This window comes from Plectropomus leopardus, chromosome 21, assembly GCF_008729295.1.
Source record: "Plectropomus leopardus isolate mb chromosome 21, YSFRI_Pleo_2.0, whole genome shotgun sequence".
NCBI lineage: Eukaryota > Metazoa > Chordata > Actinopteri > Perciformes > Serranidae > Plectropomus > Plectropomus leopardus.
This window is the reverse complement of record NC_056483.1, coordinates 11,001,192-11,009,846: the sequence shown is the minus strand read 5'-3', so window position 1 is coordinate 11,009,846 and position 8,655 is coordinate 11,001,192.

Genomic DNA, 8,655 nt, shown 5'->3' with positions numbered 1-8,655 from the left:
ACCTCCCCCAGCCTCAGTGCTGGTAGGCAGGCAGAAGCAGCAGCCAGCCCCAGCTGGAGGCCCTGGAGCCACTGATGCTGCTGCTGCTGCTGCTGCTGCTGAGCCTCCAATGAAACGCTGTGCCAAGCAGGCCTTCGCTCACCCCACTGAACGGAGGGTGACTAGAGAGCCTGTCTGACAGTTTTAACTATTTTTAATCTGCTCAGGCCATTTTAAATTAAAAGTCCAGTGTGTAGGGTTGTGTGGCATCTACTGGTGAAATTACAAAACTTCTCTCTTGTGCTGGCGTTTAGGAGAAGTACGCTGCCCTACATGAAATCGTGAGTGGCCCTGTCTAGAGCTAGTGTTTGGTTTGTCCGTTCTGGGCTACTGTAGAAACAGCATGGCCAACTCCATGGAAGAGAACCCGCTCCCTTTGTGTGTAGATATAAATAACTCATTCTAAGCTAACAAAAACACAGCAATTATTATTATAATAAGTATATACTTCTTCCTACTCCTTTTCGCAATTTCTTGTTGCTTATTTGAATCTCTTCATTGAGTATCAGTGATCATCCGTTTTTGTTATTGCCATTTTGTTTAATTTTTGTCTTTTCTGTTTGTTTTACACAAATGAAATATCTATCTGTGATTATAAACTAATGAAAACATAGTTGTTGATAATATATACTGTTTATGCCAATAGATGCCCCTAAATCCTACAAACTGGACTTTTAAACCTACATTTATGTTGGAAAATCCTCTTTTACATCCAAATTCTACAAAGCAGAACACAAAATACAACTTTAAAATTATCCTGCACACATCAGATATTGAAAATATCTGATGTGTGCAGTTCTTCTCGAGTTTCAGATTCCAATTCAAAAGTCTTAATATTCTTGATAATTCAAATTTCATTACTCTTTGAAAGGTTGTACTCGGATGTAATAATATTATTTTTACATCAGCGGCATAAAATGGTCTTAAAATCTTAAAATGACAATGATATTGTTTGTCGCAATTATTTCTGGATAAATATATTGTCCAAAAAAGCATTTATCATGACAGGCCTACCCATTAGTGACATCTTTCAATACGATCATATTTTTTCGACAATGTAATCTCAACTCAGGGTTCATTTAGTATCACTTCTGGAGCTTTTCTGATCAGATCACATGATTTTCATCGACATATGGATTGAATTTTAGATGCTCAGATTTTCATTTTCCTGACTTAGACTTGAGACTTCTTGTGATAGGCAGTTTTTTACAATATGTGCATTTGTGCCCCCAGTGAGAACATGAAAGTAGTGGAGAACTCCAACATAATTAGAGACATTTACACCAAAGTTGATGCAGAAACGTGTGGATAAAAATTCACCTGAATGAGAAAATTAAGTGTTTGATGCTCATGAATTTCTGGTAGAGAACCCTGAAATCCCTTATTGCATATATGGCCCCCTTTGAAATGAAATCTATGACCTTGCTTCTTGTCCTTGTTGGTTCAAAAGTTGAGTTTCATATCTCACTTTTTGTCTTGTACAGTTAAAGATAGAGCTATAATCTTATATTGTTTACCTTCTGTTTCAGCATTGCTCCCATGTGTCTCTTGCAGTACCACAGACAGTTTGCACAAATACAGCTGATTTACAGTGACCAAACATGTATCTGGGTTTGTGATTTGCAGCAGAAGAGGCCTGTGGGGCCTCCGTGATCCGACTTCTCACTCCCCGCCACTAGAGAGAGACAGTAAGCCTGACAAGGAAAACAAATAAAGTGTGGGGTCCAGACTATAATCTGAAAACATCTGATGAAAACACTTGTTTGTAATTAGATGCTAAGATTCCTAATGCTATCTAGAGCCGTGCTGAAACTGCATTTCCATCTGGGCGGTTTGAGCAAGACTCATCATCACCATTAACACACAGCAACCATTAACATGCCTCGCTCACCTCACACTGTAATATCTGTGGACTAATGCAGCCATAAGGTTGTTTTTAGTAGTTAATATAGTGTGCACCTTTCTGCACAATGCCTGAGCGCTGATGTAAAAAGCAATTTTCAGTTTTAAATGATTTTCCTGAAGGGTTCATATGCTGCCTTATAGTATGACTATGCTCAGAAGTTTTTTCTTTCACATTAGAGGATATCCTCCAGAGAACATAAAAATGGCACTCACCTCTCATTTTCAAATTAACCCTTTTACTTCTGGCTCAGCGGTTTGGTAGAGCACATTTTGAGTTGCTATTCCTTAATGAAAAATTTGTTGAATTCCACTCAGCCTGACTGAGCCATCTCTGCTACTCGGTTTAGGTATGTTGTGCTAAAAAATCCACTAGATGTCGCTTTGTCTCTTAACAGTCTGCCTTTTTAGTTCACCTCCTACAGAAGTTAGTAACAAGAAAAATCACACCTGACAGGTCTCTGTGTGGTAGGATTTTCAAAGATAGGCATATCTATGACATATAGTTTCAGAGTTTTTAATGAACAGATTTATGTTACTCCATACAAAAATTAAAAGTCTAATAAGGGACAAATAATTTTCCAAAAACATGCTCTACCACACAATTGATTTGGCCATTGATTGTAAAGAAATTCACTATTTGCTAAGACATAAATGAAACTGATCATTCATTACTGTTAAATGATACATTTGATGTTATCTATTATATATACATTTAAAAAAAAAAAGTAAGTATAATTTTTTTACTGGCTAAAGCCATGATTTAACAAACGGTTGAAAAGGCCTGGCAAAAATAGTGATGCTAAGATACTAAATATGCGGGTTTTTTTATGAAATAAAAAAGGTTGAATATTCAGTGTAGTTAGAGACACAGATAATAAGAGTTCTTTGGATAAACCACCTTCCCCCTGCTTCAGATAAAACACAATCACCCTGTTTTGTGCACTCTTTATCCACCTCATAGCGATATCAGCCAGCGTATATGTGCATAAAAGTGTTGTCGGTATCACCTCCCACCTGTGCGTATTTGCATGGTTAATCTGCGCGCGGGGGGAGAGGGCCTGATGGAGGGGAGATAGGTGCGTCTCACGGCCCCATGGGCTCTTGAGGAATTTTATTGGAGGTTCAGCTCCCAGTCAATGGGATCAGCCGTAAATCCCGCTCAGAGTGTGGCAGGAAATGATGTGACTCCGGCAATTTATGTCAAATAACTTTTGAGGATGTGTGAGTGTAGCGATCAGCGCTACCGGGGCGGCGATAACTCTTCGGCGGGGGGCCCCGGTGAAGATTTAATTGAGACATTTTTCTTTATCTGGAGGGAAGCGCCGGGGCCGTGTTGTTGTGTAACGAGATGTAATGTCTCTCTTTATACGGGGGTCAACATCCGGGATGAGGGAAGGTCACGGACTGACTGTTTGAGCATCCAATTTGCGCACGTAATACCGGCTCTACAGGGAGTAAAAACACAGAGTATTAAGTTACACAGTCCACATATCACAGGCAGACATAATATCCTGTGCTGTGGAATAAAATGCAGCCTTATGATTGTATATGGAGCCTGTGTGAGTGTGTGAGGGAACCGAAACATGAAGCAATGTGGCTGCTCAGTCTGACTTTTACTCCATAATATTTTATGTCTGGAGTATTTCTTCCAGTTTCTAATAAGGCATCCTTTATAAATGAGTTGTAACTAATGTCTGTGTCAATGGTTAATGTTTTTACTTCTTTTTATAGATCAGTTATAAGACAGAGGCTACTGCTCATTAGTTTCTCTCTCAAACAGGCCAGTAAATCTGCATTTTTTCATGTTAGTATGTCATTAATACAAGTTTTTAATCATTAAGTGTGCAGTTGAGTTGTCAAGAAATTGATTTTGTTGTCCTTTATGGATGGCCCTTTTCCTCATAGTAAAAGGGCAAGTTATCCAACTAAGCCGGAGGGAATTTATCCAAATTTAGTAACCCCAAAGTTGTTATAATTGATCAAGCCTACTAAGCTTTACTAAAACAGCTTAATAAGATCATTTTTAACTATTAAGTTACAAGCTCTTATAGGAAGGGTACCTAGGGCAGTGGCCTGCTTAAGTATCATAATCTAAATATTTAAGTAAATAATTGAACTTATAATAACTTCAGTATTCAAAATGTACTTAAAGTAATACAAAGTAGACCTACTCAATGTAGTGATCATAATGCAGAATGGCTCCTGTCAGAATTATACTGTATATTATAATAGCCAACTGGATAATTATGACTGATGCATAAACACCATGTAATGTTGTAGCTGGTTAAGGTGAATTTTAACTGCTGTTGAAACTGCAGTCTATAACAACAGATCACATTCTGTAAACTGATCATTTGTCTTGAGCACAAGAGTATCAGCAAAATATACTTTACATGTCAGCATAACATTTCAGAGTATTATAGCCTATTGTAATATTTTATTATTATAAATAATGCATAAACAAGTACCATTTAAGACTGCAACTGTTCGTTAAGAAGTTGATTTGAACAGTTTCACACATTCTACTTCAGGGTTATTCTGTCATAATGTACTGTATTTTATAAAAATCATAGGTTGTGTTTATAATATCTTAATACACAAAATAGCCTAATATGGTTGTGAAAATACACAATATTTTACCATTCTATTTTTAATTTAGGCTACTGTTGTAAAAGAAAAATAAGTTTAAAAAACACAAAAAAACAATATAAATTACTCAAAGTAGAAACTGTGTTTGTGGCATAGCATACTGAATTTAATGTGCCATATAAATGAATATATTTGATTACTTGCCAGCCAAATAAATATAGTGCTGCAAAAAGCACATTTTTGCTTCTGGGTATCGGTAGTAGCTTAGCAAAACAATGCAAGTACCTAAAAACAGCAGTTCAGTACTTCTGTCTGCACCAGTATTAGTTGACACGTGGATGAAAGTTGATTTGTATTTAAAAATGTGGCCGTTTTATTTGTTTTAATATTAAGGTTATACCATTGATATGTATTTGCATTATGTATCTGCGTGCTCCTCCTTCTCCTGCAGCAGCAGCTTGCATGGGGGCCTTGATGAGATGCATGCACACACAGGCAGCTCATAATTGTGGCCATAGCTCATTATTGTCCCCCGGATGATTTGAATCCGCCGGGGGGAGCCTCGTCCTCTGACACCGCCACGTCCGACAACCACTCCAGGCACTGATTGGTGGGATGAAATATTGCCGGCGAAAATTAAAAGGTCCCAGTGTCAAAATAATTCATGATATGCATATCTTCCCGGCTTGATGAAATCGCTGATATCTGGATTAGGCGGATAATAAAAGCGATCAGGCTACAGTTAAACTGTTCCAGCAGCGGCGTCTTCTTTATGTGTCAGGAGAGCTGGGCTGCGGGGTCAAGATACAACAAGTGTGTGCATGCGTGCGTGCGCGCGTGCAACCACCCCCCCCACCCCACTCCTGTCAGGTTGTGTGCTGTGTAGTTCAGCACACACCTAGACCTGTGATTTGAATATCCGCTGTAATTGTCCCAAAACGGCTCATCAGTGGATCTGCCTTCTGCCATTAGGGCCCAACAATATGGTGTGACATTCAAATTCCCCTCAATGACAGGTTATTAGGAGCCCCAAGCAGCCGGCACATAATTAAGCACCGTAACGTTGACCTGTAATATGAAGTGATGGCTCAGTCGTATAGTGGGGTGAGAATGAAATAGGCGCTTTGTTAAAACACAGGAGGACTGAGGGGATATTTTACACATGGAAAAAGAAGTGATCATAAAAAGAAGACAGATGTCAATGTAAAATTCAACTATGGAGGCAAATAACACAGACTATGATTTTATAACTGGGAAAAAAAATGCATGCCAGCTGCCATGGCAACAGCTGACAGATTAGAGAGTGGGATAATACTCATCAATACCGTTCAATATCAACAAAAGTGATGAATTTTCACGCCTCAGTTCTGCTCCTCTATAAGATCATGTCGGTTTATGTTATACAATTTACATACACTCCATTTTTATCCGCAGCGATGTTGAGCTGTGTGAACAAATCTTTCAGGAAAAACAAACAACCTGAGAAAAAAAATGAACGTGTGACTTTCGTTTGTGACACTAAGAGCCTATTACACAACTTAAGACATGCTGTCTGAAGCCCCCGCTTTCCCCTTTAGAACAAGTGGACGTTGTGATGAGCAATGGACCCATCTGCTGTGCCCTCTCCTCCAACTGGTGTGTGAATATGATGAAGTCTGTAGGTGCCATTTCCAAATCGGAATAATACCAGTAGTACCTGGAAAATATTCTAATGTTGTTAAGTATTTTATGCTACCTGAGCGTGCTGCAGAGGTGAACACATCTGTACATTTAGCAATCTTTTCTGTAGTTAAGATGATGTTTTATTGGGCTTTTGACACATGTAAACTGATACCAAGTGCACACGTTTTATGCCCCACATCTGCTTCTTTAATTGGACCCAAACATCACCTTCACATACTGGAGCAGAGCCTTTATGTTAAACTGTAGGCCAGAGGCCTGTGTAATGCTGGGTCTGTGTGGCAGGGCTGCTGAACAGAAGGTCTGCACTTCCCTCCCTCCCTTCCTCCCTCCATCTCTCTCTCTCTTTCCCTCTCTATCTCTCTGCTAACCCCCCCCGCCCCCCCCCCCCTCCCCCTTTCATAACGGTGGCAGATGGCTGCAGATGAATCCCTCATAATCATGTCAGGACGGCTCCTCCGATCCCAATTCATCTCTTTAAACACATTTCATCAGACGGAGAATTACACAAAGATAAAGGCGGCCGGCAGACAACAAAAGCACACAAAGATTGTCCTTGCAAACAAGTGTTCTTAGTCCCTAACACCACTTAATCATTTGTGCTCCTGTTATTGCTCCTCACCCCCTGTGCAATCAACTCTACCCCATTTTCCTCCACTGTCTCTCACTCCTTCACTCTTTATTTATGTTTTTTTTCATACAGTTAATTGTCTCCATCCCCTGCTACTGTCTGTCCTTATCAAGCATAAATCTTTCTAACAAGCTTTCCTCTCATCCCTGTCGCTGTCTTTAAAAAAAAAACAGGTGTGTAAAATCCTCTCCTCCCCTCATTGAGTCCCGGTTTCTGATGGCTGCCCTTTTTGGAGGGGTGATAATTTGCCACAAAGTGAATTGTGATTTTTTTGTCTCCCCTCCCCCCCTTCCCACCCTCCCCCGCTGTGACCCCGTGTCACCCATCCGCATGATGCCGTTAATTGTGGATCAGGTGAAGTTTGTCTCACCTCATTTCAGGGCCATGCTCTGCTAGGGCCATTCTCCCCACTCAAAGGCCACATAATTTCACAGCCTCCTACTTCTCATTAATCCCTCCTGAGTGGCTGCTCTCCGAGTTCCAGATCACAGATTTGTTTTGCTCTTGTTTTCTGACTCGCTGCCCTTCCCTGCCCCACCCACTCCTCTCCTCCGCCTTCACATTAACCCCTTTAGTGATACCCCTCCCAGCGCCCCAATGTGGTGCTGGGTCTTCACTGTACGCTCATTCGCATATTTTCTCCAATTCAGTGCTGGACCTAGCATATTTGGCACCGTAGGCAAGCCCCTGCTCCAAAGTTAACATAATAATCTTATTGTTTTCATTGTGTACAAGAACATATAATAGACATCAGCACAAAAAAAGAGCTTAACTAACAAAAAAATGAATAAAAAACAAACAATGAAATAATACTAGCCTGTTCTCACTCCCGGCATCAGATACAGAGGCACCTTTTGTTGTGATAGGTTACACACTGGATGATGGCGATTGTTGCACAGTTGGCAACAACCCAACTTATCAAATATTTCTGCTTTGCCAGTGGACGTTGAATTCAGACACATTATAGAGCGATAGGGTAGCAGTAGGGTACCTAGCACATCATATTTTGACATGTAGGTCCACTTACATGAGGTGGTATTCGACAAGTTCAGATAAAAATGTGTTGAGTGTAGGCTATGTGCAAATATTCAAATGTAATCTTTTTCCTTTTTTTTTAACTGTACCCCAGATGGCTTTTGTATTTTCATTTTCTCTTGTCTAATGCTCTCCACATACACTCAATTTTCTTAAGTCTCAACAAACAAAAAAGTCTCTTCCTCAGGGTGGCACCCTTGACGCCACCTATAGGGAAATGTGCCATAATTTTTCCCAACATTTGACAGCTGATAGCCCCCTTTTATCTTCCTACTTTTCTCACATTATGTCTCCTGCAAGCTCTCTTTGAAACTACTATAGTCTGCTTTGTGAATAAAGTGGACAGGCGTTTGTGGTATCTGTTTGCGATGCCAGTATCACCTCTCCTTCCAAAACAACTCCACACCCGGCTGCATTGTACATTCATCTGATAAAAACCTGCCATCTCCAGCCTAATAAATATCAAGTGACAAATTGAACCAAACAATGGGAAAGCTGTGTGTATGTGTGCCTCGGCACATGTGCACGTGTCTGATCAACACGACAGTCAGACTTCACTCATTCCTTCGCTGTTAAACTTTTTTGTTGATTCATAAATTATTCATGAACGAAATCTGAGGATCTCTCATTAACATAAAATAACAATTTGCTAATTTATGGAAACTCCTAATTACTTGCCTTATTTGCCATGACCATATTAAATATTCATAAACATGTGATTATTTCTTTGATTTGACTGTCGTTCAGTTTAATCTACTATTTTTGCTCAACAATAG